This window comes from Arachis hypogaea, chromosome 8 (genome assembly GCF_003086295.3).
Source record: "Arachis hypogaea cultivar Tifrunner chromosome 8, arahy.Tifrunner.gnm2.J5K5, whole genome shotgun sequence".
Classification (NCBI taxonomy): domain Eukaryota; kingdom Viridiplantae; phylum Streptophyta; class Magnoliopsida; order Fabales; family Fabaceae; genus Arachis; species Arachis hypogaea.
Genome location: NC_092043.1, coordinates 23,474,252 through 23,493,709, shown reverse-complemented (window position 1 = coordinate 23,493,709; position 19,458 = coordinate 23,474,252).

The following is a 19,458-nucleotide window of genomic DNA, read 5'->3' as shown; positions in this document are numbered from 1 at the left end:
CAAGTACTTATTTCATGTTCTTTTACTTTTCACAATCAACCCTGATAATTATTGATATCCTGACTAAGATTTACAAGATAACCATAGCTTTCTTCAAGCCGACAATCTCCGTGGGATCGACCCTTACTCACGTAAGGTATTACTTGGACGACCCAGTGCACTTGCTGGTTAGTTGTGCGGGGTTGCAAAAGTGTGATTGCAATTTCGTGCACTGGTGGACGAAATTGTGATCAACAATAATGGCTCTTTAGCATGTGCCAAAAACTAACTCAGCACTTTTTTTCCACAATCCCGTTCAACTAACCAGCAAGTGTACTGGGTCGTCCAAGTAATAAACCTTACGTGAGTAAGGGTCGATCCCACAGAGATTGTTGGTATGAAGCAAGCTATGGTCACCTTGTAAATCTCAGTTAGGCAGATTAAATAGTTTTGGGTATCGAAAATTAATTAATAAAAAGAAAATAAAAGGGATAGAAATACTTATGTAAATTAATAGTGGGAATTTCATATAAGTGCATGGAGATTCTGTGCTCCTCTCGAATCTCTACTTTCTTATTACATTCATCCGATCCTTCTTACTCCTTTCCATGGCAAGCTGTATGTAGGGCATCACCGTTGTCAATGGCTACATCCCATCCTCTCAGTGAAAACGTTCCTATGCTCTGTCACAGCACGGCTAATCATCTGTCGGTTCTCAATCAGGTTGGAATAGAATCCCTTGATTCTTTTGCGTTTGTCATCACGCCCAGCCTTCAGGAGTTTGAAGCTCGTCACAGTCATTCAATCCCAGAATCCTACTCGGAATACCATAGACAAGGTTTAGACTTTCCGGATCCTCGTGAATGCCGCCATCTATCTAGCTTATACCACGAAGATTCTGTTGGGGAATCTAAGAGATATGCGCCCGGCCTAGAGTAGAATGGAAGTGGTTGTCAATCATGCGCGTTCATAGGTGAGAATGATGATGAGTGTCACGGATCATCATATTCATCAAAGTGTTGTGCAACGTATATCTTGGAATAAGAATAAAAGAGAATTGAATAGAAAGTAATAGTAATTGTATTGAAACTTGAGGTACAGCAGAGCTCCACACCCTTAATCTATGGTGTGCAGAAACTCCACTGTTGAAAATACATAAGTGAAAGGTTCAGGCATGGCCGAATGGCCAGCCCCCATGGTCTAAGGACTAGGCGTCCAGAGATGTCTAATACACTAGTAAAAGGTCCTATTTATAATAAACTAGCTACTAAGGTTTACATGAGTAAGTAATTGATGCATAAATCCACTTCCGGGGCCCACTTGGTGTATGTTTGGGCTGAGCTTGATCTATCCACGAGCTGAGGCTTTTCTTGGAGTTGAACTCCAAGTTATAACGTGTTTTGGGTGTTCAACTCTGGGTCATGACGTTTTTCTGGCGTTTAACTCCAGACAGCAGCATGTACTTGGCGTTCAACGCCAAGTTACGTCGTCAATTTCCAAATAAAGTATGGACTATTATATATTGCTGGAAAGCTCTAGATGTCTACTTTCCAACGCCATTAAGAGCGCGCCATTTGAAGTTCTGTAGCTCCAGAAAATCCATTTCGAGTGCAGGGAGGTCAGATTCCAACAGAATCAGCAGTCCTTTTGTCAGCCTTTTTCAGAGTTTTGCTCAAGTCCCTCAATTTCAGCCAGAAATTATCTGAAATCACAGAAAAACACACAAACTCATAGTAAAGTCCAGAAATGTGAATTTAACATAAAAACTAATGAAAACATCCCTAAAAGTAGCTTGAACTTACTAAAAAGTACCTAAAAACAATGCCAAAAAGCGTATAAATTATCCGCTCATCATGCACCAAGTTTTTGGCGCCGTTGCTGGGGATTGTTCGAGTTTGGACAACTGACGGCTTATCTTGTTGCTTAGATTAGGACTGTTTTATTTTTGTTTATTTAGAGTCTTTTAGTTGAGTCTAGTTTCATATTTTAAGTTTGGTGTCAATTGCATGCTTTTGTTTTTCTTTTAATTTTCGAATTTGCATTTCCTTAGTCCCTTTTTGATCCGTAAAAATTCTAAGTTTGGTGTCCTCTTTGTGTTTTTCCATTAAAATTTTCGAAAATTAGTGTTTGATTTTCTAAAAATTTTAAGTTTGGTGTCATTTTGTTGTTTTTCTCTTTCCTCATTTCAAAAATCAAATCTTTTTCATAAAATTTTTTTCAATCATATCTTTCTAATTGCTAATCTCAAAATCTTTTTAATTAACTAATTGATTCAGTTTTCAATTTGCTTTGATCTTATTTTCTTTTAATTTTCGAATTTTTTATTTTATTTTCCTTTTGTTTTTATTTTATTTTTCGGTTAATTCAAAAAAAATATATTTTTATCTACTTGTAATCCATATCATTTCCCTTTATCCATCATGGACCTAAGTGGAATTGAATAGTCCAGAAGGACTCTGGGGTCATATGCTAACCCCATTACAGCTGCATATGGGAGTAGCATCTGTACACCTCCCATCAAAGCAAGCAGCTTTGAGCTAAATCCTCAACTCATTATCATAGTGCAGCAAAACTGCCAGTATTCCGGTCTTCCACAAGAAGAACCTACTGAGTTTCTGGCACAGTTCTTGCAAATTGCTGACACAGTACGTGATAAAGAGGTGGATCAGGATGTCTACAGACTATTACTGTTTCCTTTTGCTGTAAAAGATCAAGCTAAGAGGTGGTTGAATAACCAACCTATAGCAAGCATAAGGACATGGAAACAGTTATCAGACAAATTCCTGAATCACTTTTACCCTCCAAAGAGGATGACACAGCTAAGGCTGGACATCCAAGGCTTTAAACAAGAGGATAATGAATCCCTTTATAATGCCTGGGAGAGGTATAGAGGTATGCTAAGAAAATGCCCCTCTGAAATGTTTTCAGAGTGGGTACAGTTAGACATCTTCTACTATGGGCTTACAGAAAAAGCTCAGATGTCTTTAGACCACTTAGCTGGTGGATATATACACATGAGGAAGACAATTGAAGAGGCTCAAGAGCTTATAGACACTGTTGCTAGAAATCAACATTTGTACTCTAGCAATGAGTTCTCTACAAAAAAGGAAGTCATGGCAGTAGCCACTGATCCTAATCCTCAAGAACAGATGATTGAGCTTAATCAACAATTACACCTGATGACAAAACAGTTAGCAGAATTTAAAGAGATGCTCCATGAAACTAAAATTGCTAACAAGAACATAGAACTGCAGTTGAATCAAGCAAAATAGCAGATATCTAAACAGATAACAGAAGAATGTCAAGCAGTTCAACTAAGGAGTGGGAAGACATTGAATAACACTGCTCAAGGTAGCAAGAAGCCAAATAAGGAACAATTGACAGAGGATAACCAAACCACTGTTCAAAATCCCTCTGAGGACAGTAAGAGCCCAGAGAGGAGCACTTTTGGCGTTCAAACGCCAGAAAAGGGGGGAAGCTGGCGTTAAACGCCCATTCCCTGCCCAGTTCTGGCGTTCAAACACCAGAGAAGGGAGAGAAGTTGGCGTTAAACGCCCAATCTTCACCCAATTCTGGCGTTCAGACGCCAAGGGAGGATCAGACACCTGAGAGTGCTGACAGTAATCCCTCTAAAAAGGCTTCTTCAACCACTTCTGTAAGGAATAAACCTGCAGCATCTAAGGTTGAAGAATATAAAGCCAAGATGCCATATCCTCAGAAACTCCGCCAAGCGGAACAGGATAAGCAATTTGCCCGCTTTGTAGACTATCTAAGGACTCTTGAAATAAAGATTCCGTTTGCAGAGGCACTTGAGCAAATACCTTCTTATGCTAAGTTCATGAAAGAAATCTTAAGTCATAAGAAGGATTGGAGAGAAACTGAAAAATTATTTCTCACTGAAGAATGCAGTGCAGTCATTCTGAAAAGCTTACCAGAAAAGCTTCAAGATCCAGGAAGCTTTATGATACCATGCACATTAGAAGGTGATTGCACCAAGACAGCCCTATGTGATCTTGGAGCAAGCATCAATCTAATACCTGCATCCACTATCAGAAAGCTTGGGTTGACTGAAGAAGTCAAACCAACCCGGATATGCCTCCAACTTGCTGATGGCTCCATTAAATATCCATCAGGCATAATAGAGGACATGATTGTCAAGGTTGGGCCATTCACCTTTCCAACTGACTTTGTGGTGCTAGAAATGGAGGAGCACAAGAGTGCAACTCTCATTCTAGGAAGACCTTTCCTAGCAACTGGACGAACCCTCATTGATGTACAAAAAGGGGAAGTAACCCTGAGAGTCAATGAGGATGAGTTCAAGTTGAATGCTGTAAAAGCTATGCAGCATCCAGACACACCAAATGACTGTATGGGCGCTGACATTATTGACTCTCTGGTGGAAGAGATCAATATGACTGAAAGTCTAGAATCAGAGCTTGAGGACATCTTCAAGGATGCTCAGCCTGATCAAGAAGAACCAGAGGAAACAAAGGAATTTTTGAAAATTCCTCAGGAGGAGGATAAGCCTCCCAAACCTGAACTCAAACCACTACCACCATCCCTGAAGTATGCATTTCTGGGAGAGGGTGACACTTTTCCAGTGATTATAAGCTCTGCTTTAAATCCACAGGAAGAGGAAGCACTGATTCAAGTGCTAAGGACACACAAGACAACTCTTGGGTGGTCCATAAGTGATCTTAAGGGCATTAGCCCAGCTAGATGCATGCACAAGATCCTGTTGGAGGATAATGCCAAACCAGTGGTCCAACCACAGAGGAGGCTAAATCCAGCCATGAAGGAGGTGGTGCAGAAAGAGGTCACTAAATTACTAGAGGCTGGGATTATTTATCCTATTTCTGATAGCCCCTGGGTGAGCCCTGTCCAAGTTGTCCCCAAAAAGGGAGGCATGACAGTGGTTCATAATGAAAAAAATGAACTGGAGGCATGTTGAGATCTAGAGCTTCCTCAAAATTGTCCTCAGATTCTCCTTTAGATTCTTCTTCTCTCAGTATTCTCTTCCCTCTTGCTTCCCTTCTAAGTTTATGAAGGGTCCTCTCTGGTTCTATATATGGAGGAGTTGATGTCTCTCCTCTCCTACCTGTCATACAAGAACACAGCACAGGCAACAAACAAGTGAAATACTCTTGGTTAATGGAAGAGTATGGTTAGGGCAGTTGAGGAATTAATTCAAATAGTTAGTGGGTCAGTGAGTTAGTTGCTTGAATTTAAAGGCATAAAGAAAGAAAGCAAGTAACAGAGTGCAGAAATTAAGATTCAACAAGTAACTTGAACTGAATTAACAAAACAAGAAAAATGCTCAATCTAGTTAACTTCCAATTTGAGAATTGTCAATCGAAAACCAATCCCCAGCAACGGTGCCATAAACTTGATCTAGCCATAAACCTGATAGCTACGATTTTAGGAAATTGCACAATCGGCAAAAATTCCTTCCGGCAAGTGCACCGGTTATCGTCAAGTAAAAACTCACAATAGAGTGAGGTCGAATCCCACAAGGATTGGTTGAATGAGCAATTCGGATTAGAAGTTTGTTCTAGTTGAGCGGAATCAAGATTTAGATGAGAATTGCGGAATCTTAAATTGCATGAATTAAAGAGCGAGAAGTTAAAGTGCTGAAATTAAAAGGGGATGGGGGTGATTGCATGAATTTAATTGCAGAATGTAAAGAGAAAGTGTAGATCAGAAATGGGGAATTCATTGGGTTTCAGGAGATATTGAGATCTCCGAATCAAAACATTTCTATCTCTTCCTCAACCAATGCATTCATTGAATTTTGCTTGGCAATCTTATATGATTGGATCCCAATTCCTTGGCTCACCAATTCTCTCTAAAACCAAACAAATTCCCAATCCCTTGGTTTAAACGTTCATAAGAAGAGATGATGCTCGATCACTGATTATACCACACAGCTTCATGAACCACAATTTGGTAGGATTACATGTCACAATATCCATCCAAACCCCAATCCAATTCACTGTGAGAAAGCTTCTCTAGCATGAATCCTCCATTCCTTTCCCAAGGTTCCGAAGGATTCCAATTATGGATAGTTTCTTTCCCAAGACAACTAACCAATGGAATTAGATCGAGAAGCTTTCTAACAAAATTCAAGAGAAAAGATTGAAGAAGAGGATAAAAACTGTTATTGATTCATTGAATTACAATAGAGTTCCCTAACCCAATGAAAGGGGTTTAGTGAGTCATAGCTCTGAATTCAATTACAAAAGTGTGAAAGTTCCAAAGTAAAAAAAAATTCCAAAAGTCCCTTCTAACTTAAATTCTATCCTATTTATACACTTTCTAAATTGAGCTTCTGTTGTGTTTCTTGGGCTTTGAGGCCTTTCCTTGATTTCCTTTTGCTTTGGGTTTATGATCCATAATCCTGATGAGGCTGCTGATCCAATTCTGTAACATTCATTGAGCCAATTTAGTGATAATCAAGTAATGACACATGACTCAACAAATTGAAGTTCCAGACTCATCAATTCTTCAGGCCCAATCCCATAAACCATGATATTCAATTGGGTTTCATACCAGAGTATGTTTAAGTTAATGTTTGTGCTCAAATGCTAACTTAAACTTCAATATATTTGGCCCAGAAACCCTTTCAAAAGGTGGCGTTTAAGTTGTAGTTTAAGCTTCAGTTTAAGATTAAACTGAAGCCTAAACGTGGAAATGGAAGAAAGCAACCCTGGAGGGTAAATAATTGAACACGTTTAAGCTTCAGTTTAAGGTTAAATTGAAGCTTAAACGTGGAAATGAAGATTGCAACCCTGGAAGAGAAATTGGGTCGAACACGTTTAAGCTCCAGTTTAAGGTTAAACTGGAGCTTAAACGTGGAATGCTTCCTGGAGGGTGAAATGTCGAACACGTTTAAGCTCCAGTTTAACCTTAAACTGGAGCTTAAACGTGGGAATGAAGTAAGCAACCCTGGAGGCAAATTCTGGTCGAACACGTTTAAGCTCCAGTTTAAGGTTAAACTGGAGCTTAAATGTGGAAATGAGAAGGCAACCCTGGAGGAGCAAAAACGCCGAACACGTTTAAGCTCCAGTTTAAGCTTAAACTGGAGCTTAAACGTAGAAATGGCTTCCTGGTGCATAATTTGGGTCGAACACGTTTAAGCTCCAGTTTAAGGTTAAACTGGAGCTTAAACGTGGAAATGGTCCCTGGTGCTATTCTCATTCTGGCGTTTAACTTTCAGTTTAAGGTTAAACTGGAGGTTAAACGCCAATTTCATCTTTTCTCAGCTTTCATGATTCTGGCGTTTAAGCTCCAGTTTAAGCTTAAACTGGAGCTTAAACGCCACTTTCAGCATTATATGGTTTGGTAGTTTAAGTTTTAGTTTAAGCTTAAACTGGAACATAAACTCCACATGTGATATTCAAGCTTCCTTTATTGATTTTGTTGCTTCCTTGCCTAGCCTCTTCTTCCCTGAAATCATCCAAACAACTGCATCAAAGTCTTGCAAAATTTCATGAGAAATCTTCCATTCATAGCATTCAAGTAATATAACTAAAAACTCATGGAATTTGCATCAAAATCATACTGTTTGGATGATTCATTGCTTTGTTGTTCATTTAACCATTCTTGGTTACTTTAAGCTCAAGAAAATGCATAAAACAACTAAAACTAACAGAAAAATGCTAGTGAAACTAGCCTAAGATGCCTTGGCATCATAATGCTCCTGCAACCTTTCAGAGATGCATGTTATCCATCTTCTCTGATATGGTGGAGAAATTCCTAGAAGTCTTCATGGATGACTTCTCAGTATATGGAGACTCATTCAGCTCCTGTCTTAATCACCTAGCACTTGTCCTGAAAAGGTGCCAAGAGACTAACCTGGTTTTAAACTGGGAGAAATGTCACTTTATGGTGACTGAAGGAATTGTCCTTGGGCATAAAATTTCAAGCAGGGGAAAAGAGGTGGATAAGGCAAAGGTAGAGGTAATTGAAAAATTACCACCACCTGCCAATGCTAAGGCAATCAGAAGCTTTCTGGGGCATGCAGGATTCTACAGAAGGTTTATAAAAGAATTTTTCGAAAATTGCAAAACCTTTGAGCAACCTGCTAGCTGCTGACACACCATTTGTGTTTGACACACAGTGTCTGCAGGCATTTGAGACCCTGAAAGCCAAGCTGGTCACAGCACCAGTCATCTCTGCACCAGACTAGAAATTGCCATTTGAACTAATGTGTGATGCCAGTGACCATGCCATTGGTGCAGTGTTGGGACAGAGGCATAACAAGCTTCTGCACGTCATTTATTATGCCAGCCGTGTTCTAAATGATGCACAAAAGAATTACACAACCACAGAAAAAGAATTACTTGCAGTGGTTTATGCCATTGACAAGTTTAGATCCTATCTAGTGGGATCAAAGGTGATTGTGTACACTGACCATGCTGCTCTTAAGTACTTACTCACAAAGCAGGATTCAAAACCCAGGCTTATAAGATGGGTGTTGCTTCTGCAAGAGTTTGATATAGAAATAAGAGACAGAAAAGGGACAGAGAACCAAGTAGCTGATCATCTATCCCGAATAGAACCAGTAGCTGGGGCGTCCCTCCCTTCTACTGAGATCTCTGAGACTTTCCCAGATGAGCAACTCTTTGCCATTCAGGAAGTTCCATGGTTTGCAGATATTGCAAATTATAAAGCTGTGAGGTTCATACCCCAGGAGTACAGCAGAGTGCAAAGAAAGAAATTAATTTCAGATGCCAAGTACTACCTATCGGATGAGCCATATCTCTTTAAGAGATGTGCAGACGGAATGATCCGCAGATGTGTACCTAGAGAAGAAGCACAAAGGATCCTATGGTACTGCCATGGATCACAGTATGGAGGACATTTTGGAAGTGAGCGAACAGCCACTAAAGTCCTCTAATGTGGCTTCTACTGGCCTACTCTCTATAAAGATGCCCAAGAGTTTGTGCGTAACTGTGACAGTTGCCAAAGAGCTGGTAACTTGCCTCACGGATATGCCATGCCTCAACAAGGGATATTAGAGATTGAATTGTTTGATGTATGGGGAATTGACTTCATGGGTCCATTCCCACCATCATACTCAAACACTTACATTCTGGTGGCAGTGGACTATGTATCTAAGTGGGTAGAAGCAATTGCTACACCCACTAATGATACCAAGACCGTGCTGAAATTCCTCCAGAAACACATCTTCAGCAGGTTTGGTGTTCCCAGAGTATTAATCAGTGACGGGGGCACTCATTTCTGCAATAAACAGCTATACTCTGCTATGGTTAGATATGGAATTAGCCACAAGGTGGCAACTCCGTATCATCCACAGACAAATGGGCAAGCTGAAGTCTCTAACAGAGAGCTAAAAAGAATCCTAGAACGGACTGTGATAGCCCGAAGAAAGGATTGGGCAAAGAGTTTGGATGATGCTCTGTGGGCATACAGAACAGCATTCAAGACTCCTATAGGAACCTCTCCATACCAACTGGTGTATGGGAAGGCCTGTCATCTGCCCGTGGAACTGGAACATAAAGCCTACTAGGCAACCAGGTTCCTAAACATGGATGCTCAATTAGCTGGTAAAAAAAGATTGCTCCAACTAAATGAGCTAGAGGAGTTCAGACTCAATGCCTTTGAAAATGCAAAAATTTATAAGGAAAAGGCAAAGAAGTGGCATGACAAGAAGTTGTCATCCAGAGTCTTTGAGCCAGGACAAAAAGTTCTGCTATTCAACTCTAGGCTCAGATTGTTCCCAGGAAAGTTTAAATCTCGTTGGAGGGGTCCGTATGTGATTACAAGAGTATCACCATATGGATATGTTGAGCTCCAGGATGCTGAGTCTGACAAAAAGTTCATTGTTAATGGACAGAGGATCAAGCATTATCTTGAAAACAATTTTGAGCAAGAATGCTCAAAACTGAGACTTGACTGATTCTTAGTGAAGGTCCAGCTAAAGATAGTAAAGAAGCGCTTGCTGGGAGGCAACTCAGTCATTAGCAGGTTATATGTTTTGTTTCTACAAGGGCAAATATCAAAAATGAAGGAATTCACAGAGTTACAGAAGGATTCAGTGCAAAAAGCAGAAAAAAAGAGCTTACTGGCAAAAAAATGCCAGTAAGGGATACTTTGGGCGTTAAACGCCAGAATGGGCACCATTCTGGGCGTTTAACGCCAGGTGTGCAGCATCCTGGGTGTTTAGCAAAACGCCCAGTGACAAAGGGGATTCTGGCGTTTAACGCCAGCCAGGGCACCTGGCTGGGCGTTAAACGCCCACAATGGCTAGCAAATGGGCGTTAAACGCCAGAATGGATGCCATTCTGGGCGTTTAACGCCAGAAAGGTGGGGGACCAAGATTTTGCTTTCCGATCAAATTTTTTTCAAACTTTCCTTTTTTGACCCATACTTTTCTACATAAACACGTTTCAACCTTTCATCATTCACCTTCAAATCTTCAAAAATCAAAATCATTCTTCAAATCTCTCTCAATTCAATCCCAAATCTTGTTCAAAAACTCACCCTTCTCTCAAATTCTCTCCATATCTTCTCAAATCTCCTTCAAATTTTTTCGAAATCTCCTCCCCCCTTATAAAAACACGTTTGGCCTCCTCATTCCCCCACACCATTCGAATTTGCTCTTCTCCTCTCTCTCTTCTTTCCTTTCTTTTGCTTGAGGACAAGCAAACCTCTAAGTTTGGTGTGCTTTTCCGTGATCACTAAGCCAAGATTCATTAAGATCATGGCTCCTAAAGGAAAACAAACCAATTTAAGAGGAAAGAAAGAGAATAATCCAAAGAATCTTTGGAATCAAGAGAAGTTCTTAACCAAAGAACATGAAGACCATTATCACAAAATAATGGGTCTGAGGTCAGTGATCCCGGAAGTTAAATTTGATCTGAAGGAAGATGAATATCCGGGGATCCAAGAGCAAATTCGAAACAGAGGATGGGAAGTTCTAACCAACCCTGAGATAAAGGTTGGAAGAAATATGGTTCAGGAATTCTAATCAAATCTGTGGCTGACAGATAAGCAGAGAATGACTGGAACTGCTTTCCATACTTACAGAACCATGGTCAGAGGGAAAGTTATCTACTTCCATCTGGACAAAATAAGAGAAATCTTTAAATTGCCTCAACTGCAAGATGATCCTGAATCCTTTAATAGGAGAATGGTGAGAGCAGATAAAGGGTTGGATCAAGTTCTAGAGGACATATGCCTCCCTGGAACTAAGTGGATAACCAATTCAAAGGGTGTCCCAAACCAACTCAAGAGGGGAGACCTCAAACCAATTGCAAGAGGTTGGCTAGACTTTATTGGGCGTTCCATATTACCCACTAGCAACCGTTCTGAGGTCACTATCAAGAGAGCAGTGATGATTCATTGCATTATGCTTGGAAAAGAAGTGGAGGTTCATCATCTGATTGCTTGTGAGATCTACACAATTGCAAATAAGAATTCCACTGAAGCTAAACTGGCTTACCCAAGCTTAATTTCCTTGCTCTGTAAAGAGGCTAGGGTGAAGATAGGAGTAGATGAATTCATACCCATTGAACATCCAATCACCAAGAAGTCAATGGAAGGACAAATGCAAGACAACTCTATCAAGAGGAGGGCGCAGGAGTTTCTCTCTGAATTTCCTGAAATTGGCTACTGGGCCAGCCTAGAAGCATCTATCATCAAGTTGCAAGAAACTATGGAGCAACTTAAGGAAGAATAGCAGAATCAGAACTGCATGCTCTGCAAATTGCTGAAGGAACAAGAGAAGTAGGGGCGTGAACTTCAAGAACTGAAACGCCAAAAATTCTCCCCTCAATTTGAGGGAGCATCCACTTCTCAAAATCAAGGTTGTTGAGTCCTAACTCTGTGAAAACCTCTATCATTAGGAGCTTATTTAAATTTTTATTTTCTTTTTTTTTTCTAGTCTCATCTTATATCTATTTTTGAGTCTTGTTCTTAATTCATAATTAATAAAATTTAAAATTCATGTCTTAAAGCTATGAATGTCCTATGAATCCATCACCTCTCTTAAATGAAAAGTGCTTTAATCACAAAAGAACAAGAAGTACAGGATTTCGAATTTATCTTTGAAACTAGTTGAATTAGTTTGATGTGGTGACAATACTTTCTGTTTTCCGAATGAATGCTTGAACAGTGCATATGTCTTTTGAATTTGTTGTTTTGAGAATGTTAAAATTGTTGGCTCTTGAAAGAATGAGGAAAAAAGAGAACTGTTATTGAGGATCTGAAAAATCATCAAATTGATTCTTGAAGCAAGAAAAAGCAGTGATTCAAAAAAAAAAAGAAAAAACGAAAAAAAAGAGAAGAAATAGAAAGAAAAAGAAAGAAAGAAATAAAGTTGTGATCCAAGGCAAAAAGAGTGTGCTTAAGAACCCTGGACACCTCTAATTGGGGACTCTAGCAAAGCTGGGTCACAATCTGAAAAGGTTCACCCAAGTATGTGTCTGTGGCATGTATGTATCCGGTGGTAATACTGGAAGACAGAGTGCTTTGGGCCACAGCCAAGACTCATACACTAGCTATGTTCAAGAATCATTATACTTAACTAGGAGAATCAATAACACTATCTGAGTTCTGAGTTCCTATAGATGCCAATCATTCTGAACTTCAAAGGATAAAGTGAGATGCCAAAACTGTTCGGAAGCAAAAAGCTACTAGTCCCACTCATCTAATTGGAGCTAAGTTTCCTTGATATTTTGGAGTCTATAGTATATTCTCTTCTTTTTATCCTACTTTGATTTTCAGTTGCTTGGGGACAAGCAACAATTTAAGTTTGGTATTGTGATGAGCGGATAATTTATACGCTTTTTGGCATTGTTTTTAGTATGTTTTTAGTATGATCTAGTTAGTTTTTAGTTAAAATTCACTTTTCTGGACTCTACTATGAGTTTGTGTGTTTTTCTGTGATTTCAGGTATTTTCTGGCTGAAATTGAGGGTCCTGAGCAAAAATCTGATTCAGAGACTGAAAAGGACTGCAGATGCTGTTGGATTCTGACCTCCCTGCACTCGAAGTGGATTTTCTGGAGCTAAAGAAGCCCAATTGGCGCGCTCTCAACGGCGTTGGAAAGTAGACATCCTGGGCTTTCCAGAAATATATAATAGTCCATACTTTGCCCGAGATTTGATGGCCCAAACCGGCGTTGCAAATCAGCTTCAGAATTCCCAGCGTTTAACGCTGGAACTGGCATGAAAATTGGAGTTAAACGCCCAAACTGGCATAAAAGCTGGCGTTTAACTCCAGAAAAAGTCTCTACACATGAAAGCTTCAATGCTCAGCCCAAGCACACACTAAGTGGACCCAGAAGTGGATTTTTACGTCATTTACTCATTTCTGTATACCCTAGGTTACTAGTTCACTATTAATAGGATCTTTTGACATTGTATCTGTACCTCATGACACTTTACAGGTTTCTTTGTGTACCTTCCACGGCATGAGTCTCTAAACCCCATGGTTGGGGGTGAGGAGCTCTGCTGTGTCTTGATGGATTAATGCAATTACTACTGTTTTTCATTCAATCATGCTTGCTTCCATTCTAAGATATCACTTGTTCTTAAACCGGATGAATGTGATGATCCGTGACACTCATCATCATTCTCAACTATGAACGTGTGCCTGACAACCACCTCCGTTCTACCTTAGATTAAGTAGATATCTCTTGGATTCTTTAATCAGAATCTTCGTGGTATAAGCTAGAACTGATGGCGGCATTCAAGAGAATCCGGAAGGTCTAAACCTTGTCTGTGGTATTCTGAGTAGGATTCAATGATTGAATGACTGTGATGAGCTTCAAACTCCTGAAGGTTGGGCGTTAGTGACAGACGCAAAAGAATCACTGGATTCTATTCCAACCTGATTGAGAACCGACAGATGGATAGCCGTGCCGTGACAGGGTGCGTTGAACATTTCCACTGAGAGGATGGGAGGTAGCCACTGACAACGGTCAAACCCTTGCATACAGCTTGCCATGGAAGGAGCCTTGCGTGCTTGAAGAAGAAGACAGTAGGAAAGCAGAGATTCAGAAGATGGAGCATCTCCAAAACCTCAACCTGTTCCCCATCACTGCAAAACAAGTACTTATTTCATGTTCTTTTACTTTTCACAATCAACCCTGATAATTATTGATATCCTGACTAAGATTTACAAGATAACCATAGCTTGCTTCAAGCCGACAATCTCCGTGGGATCGACCCTTACTCACGTAAGGTATTACTTAGACGACCCAGTGCACTTGCTGGTTATTTGTGCGGGGTTGCAAAAGTGTGATTGCAATTTCGTGCACCAAGAATGAACAACTAGAGCTTCACCGTCGTTCAGATTGGATAACCACGACCAATGGTGTTTGATCTGAAATAGAGGAGTTTGATGACCACGGCCAATGGCGTTGATCTCATACAGCTTGCCATAAAGAAATCACTCACAAGCAAAGAAGACTGTAATAACAAAGTTAATTCAGAAAGACAAGGCAACTCCGATTCTTAACCATATTCCTATTACTGATTACTTTTAACTCACAAAGTATTTTATACCCTTTTCTTTATTTACCTGTCAACTTAGTTTAGATCTCACAATTACAAATTAAGAATAACTCTTCTATCTACATGACTAAGACCTGCAAGATAACCATAGCTTGCTTCAAACCACAATCCTCGTGGGATCGACCCTGACTCACTCAGGTATTACTTGGACGACCCAGTGCACTGGCTAGTACAGCTGTACAGAGTGTGGGGATTCGTGCACCAAGTTTTTGGCACCATTGCCGGGGATTGTTCGAGTTTAGCCAATTGTCGGATTATCTTGTTCCCTAGATCAGGTATTATCTTTAATTTTGTTAGCTTTTCTACTTTATTTTCTTCTTCCTATTTTAGAAAAAAAATAAAAATATCTTCTTTTCTTGATCTTTTTGAGTCTTCGGATTTTGTTCTTGTTCTTGCTTAAAGTTCAATTTTTTTCGTTTTCTTTCAAAAAAATTTTCAAAACATTTTCTATTTTTGGCTATGTATTTTCTTTTGATTTTTCTTACTTTAAGTCTTACCTATTTCTTGTTTTCTTTTTCAAAGATATTTTCTTTTCTTTATTAATCTTTACCTTTTGTTTGAGTCTTTAGTTCTTGTTCTTGGTAAAAGTTTCGAATTTCTTGGTGTCTTTTCCCAAAGAATTTTTAAAATTAGTGTCTTTTGTTTGATTCTTGTGTCAATCTTTAAGTTTGGTGTCTTCTTGTGTCTTTTCTTTAAATTTTCGAAAATTGTGTGTTTGTTTTTCAAAAATTTTGAGTTTGGTGTCTTTTGCATGTTCTTGTGTTCTTTGAATTTTTTTAGTCTTGTTCTTGGTGTTCTTTTTAATTAATCTTCAAAGTGTTCTTGTGTTTTCTTTTTGTTTTGATCTTAAAAGTTTTAAATTTGGTGTCTTTTGGTGTTTTTCCTTGCAATTTTCAAAAATTGAGTGTTTTATCTTATCCTCTTTCAAAATTTAAAATTAAATATTTTCGATTCTTATCTTATCTTGTTGAGTTTTTCAAATATCTTTAAAATTAAATCTTTTCTAATCTCTTGTCTTATCTTATTTTCAAATCTTTCTTAATTAGTTACTTGTTCTCTCTTTTCTTTTTCAAAACTTACTAACTAATTCCTCTCTCTCCTCTAATTTTTGAATTTTCCTAATTATTTTTTTATTTTCGAGTTAGTTTTCCATTTTTATTTATTTATTTATTTAATTTTTTAAAAAAAATTCATCTCCGCCCTCTAGCTCCATTCTTCTTGTCTTCTCAGGACATCTTATTGGAAGTACTCTATACTCTGATATAGAGACACACACCTTCCCACTTCCTTGTTTCCTGACTGAGTGTACAGGAATAGGAAGAGTTCACCATGAACCCGAATGGGGAAGAACAGTTCAAACGAACTTTTGGGTCTTATACAGCCCTCACTCTTGACTTCTATGGAAGCAGCATTAGCACACCTCCTATTGGAGTAGCTAACTTTAAGCTCAATCCACAGTTAATCATTCTAGTGCAGAAAAACTGCCAATGTCATGGATTTCCACAAGAAGAGCCCATGAAATTCCTTGCAGAATTCCTGCAATATACTGACACAGTATACACTGAGGGAGTAGACCAGGATGTCTACACACTGATGCTTTTTCCCTTTGCTATTAAAGACCAAGCAAAGAGGTGGTTAGACAACCAACCCAAGTCTAGCTTGGAAATATGGAATCAGTTGGTGGACAAGTTTTTGAATCAATACTTTCCTCCATGGAAGTTGGCACAGTTGAGACTGGACATCCAAGGCTTCAAACAAGGAGATAGTGAATCCCTCAATGATGCTTGGCTGAAATACAAGAGGATGCTACGAAAATGCCCTACTGAAATATTTTCAAGATGGGTAAAGTTAGACACCTTCTATTATGGACTCACAGATACGGCTAAGATGTCCTTAGACCATTCTGCTGGTGGTTCAATCCACATGAACAACACCATTGAAGAAGCTCACGAGCTCATTGAGACAATTGCCAAAAATCAGTATCTGTACTCATCTAATGAGACTCCAATGAAAGGAGAGGTTAAGACAGCGTCCACTAACTCAGACCCTCCTGAGCAAAGTGAGTCATTAACCCAGCAACTACATTCCCTTGCACAACAAACGTTGAAATTGCAAGAGATGTTGTAAGAAGCCCGAGCCTCTAACAAGAATATAGAGGCACAGTTGAGTCAAGCTAGACTGCACTTGTCTGAACAGATAAGAGAAGAGTGCCAAGCTCTTCAAATAGGGAGAACCTTGAACACCCAGCCTCAGTACAGTAAGAGGCAGGGAGAGGACAAAATGGCAACAGATGAACAAGCTACAGCCCAGGGTACTATCAGGGGCATTGAATGCTCAGAAAGGGATGACAGGCAGTGCGTCCAACGCCTAGAAGGGGATAGCCCAGGCATTGAATGCCAGCCCAAGGGAGACCAGACACATGTAAGTGCTGAGAATACCTCTCCTAAGCAGGTTAGTAACCCTTCTTTAGGGACTATGGACATTCACCCTGCACCACTCATTGCCCTTGAGTACAAGGCCAAGTTACCATATCCTCAAAGACTCTAGAAAGCAGAAAAGGATAGGCAATTTACCGAATTCTTAAAAGCTTTTAAGAAGGTGGAGATCAAAATTTGCCTTCATATGCTAAGTTCATGAAGGAAATACTGAACAACAAGAGGGATTGGAAGGAAGTAGAGACAGTAGCTCTTACTAAGGAGTGCAATGCAGTCATTCAAAGGAACCTTCCTCAAAAACTGCAGATACACCCCAACATTCTTCTCAGAGACACAGAAATGAATCCAAGAGAAGAGTGCCTGGCCCTCATTAGTACCAAGAAGGATGAGCCTCAGATGGTATACACTGATGAGGAACTAAATGAAGAAGAGACTCAAGAAGAGGCTGGGAGCACATTGTTTCATGCCACTCTTATGGGAAGAAAGCTTGAAGTACCACCCTCAGATGCCCCAAAAGGAGACCAAGGATGAGCAATGCTCACAATCCTTGGAAGGCTCTAAAACGATGCAAATCAACATTCCTTTTGTTGAGGTTGTGGAACAATGGTTTCTATCTACTAGAAGAAACCTCTCTGATGCTGAGAAAGACGAATTAATGATGAGGTTACAGAAGGATTACATGGTTATCAAGGACCTTTAACCTCCACTACCCACTTCCATGCAGAGTACAATACTAGAGCCCCCTTCCCTGGTGAAAGCTCATACAATTTCCCCAGACATCAAACTTAGGTTTGCTGTTAGGCAGTTATCACCCACCAAGGAGGAAGGTCTCAAGAGGAAAATGCATAGGGGATGGAGAAACAACACAAGCCATACCTAAACAAGCAAGGAGAATCAAGCTCATCATCCTAAAAGAAAGTTTGTTAGGGGGAATTCAATTCTGAGGGAACTAATCTCCTCCTCTTCTCCCATGGAGTCATTTCTGTTAACCAACTGAAAGAAGAGAAAGAAAGTTAGCAATCGAGTGTTAAGCTAATGACATTAAAGAAGCACTTGTTAGGAGGCAACCCAACCATGAGTAGAATATTTCTATTCTTATTTCTTTTGTTTATTTTCATTTGAGTCTATTTTAGTTTATTTTTAGAGTTTTCCCTTAATTTTTAATGTTTGTGATCATGTGCAGTAGTTAGAATAGAAACATAAACAGTCAGAGCTGAAAACAGAACACCCTGGAGCAAAGACTTTGCTGGCATTGAATGCCCTCTGGGGAGCAACAAGCTGGCATTGGGCATTCGACACCCAAAAAAGGCAGAATACTTGGCATTGAACGCCAAGAAGGAGGTTCCTCCTGGGCACTCAACGCCATAAATGGGAGGCAAACTGGCATTGAACGCCAGCCATGGTGTAGCAGTTGGGCGTTCAATGCCCATATGGATGGCAGGGAAATCAATTGTCCTGGCCTCTCAGGACCAGTAAATCCCACAGAATCCCCATCTACACCACCCTCTTTTATTCTATTCTTCCTCATTGTTCATGTTTGCTCGAGGACGAACAAAACTCTTAAATTTAGTTTTGCAAAAGCTCTTATTTGTGACTTTTACCATCCTTAAGTATGACACCAAAGACTGGTGAAACCTCAAGGAAGAGTAACTCATATGTCACTTATGCAATTCAACTGGAATTGTCATAGAAGGAGGACAAGCCCATCTCTAAAAGAAGGATGGAGCATGTTAAAGTGCCGGCACATGAACCACAGCAAGAGCACTACATTGGATCCTCAAGGAGGAGCACTAGCCGCCACCATTAAAGGTGGATTTGTTCTCTTAATAACCTCTCCTTATGATATTTTTCTATTTTTTTGTTTTGTTTTTCTGTCTGTTCTCTTGTTCTTATTGCATGATCATTTCCATTTGTGTCTTAAAGTTATAAAATGTTCCATATGTCTCTCACCTTGCTTAAAAAGAAAATTTTATTTGAAAAGAATTAAGAGGTACATGAATTTTAACTGTATAATAAGAATAGTTCAATTATTTTATGTGGTGGCATTACTTTTGTTTTCTTATTGTATGAATAAACAATTCATATTTGAAGTTGGAATTTTAGAATGTTGGCTCTTGAAAGATTGATGAAAAAGGAAAAGTATTATTGGTAATCTGAAATCTAAAAATTGATTCTTGAAGTAAGAAAAAGCAGCAAAAAGAAAAAGAAAAAGCATGTTGCAAAAGAAAAAAATTACATATGCATGAAAAAAAGAAAAAATGGCAAATATATATATATATATATATATATATATATATATAAAGAGAAAAAACCATTACTGCCCAAAAATGAAGGAAAAAGAGGGCAGATTGAAAAAGCCAGTAACCCTTTAAACCAAAAGGCAAGGGTAAAAAGGATCCAAGCCTTTGAGCATCAATGGATAGGAGGGCCTAAAGGAATAAAATCCTTGCCTAAGATACTCAACCAAGCTGTCCCTAACCATATGCTTGTGGCGTGAAGGTG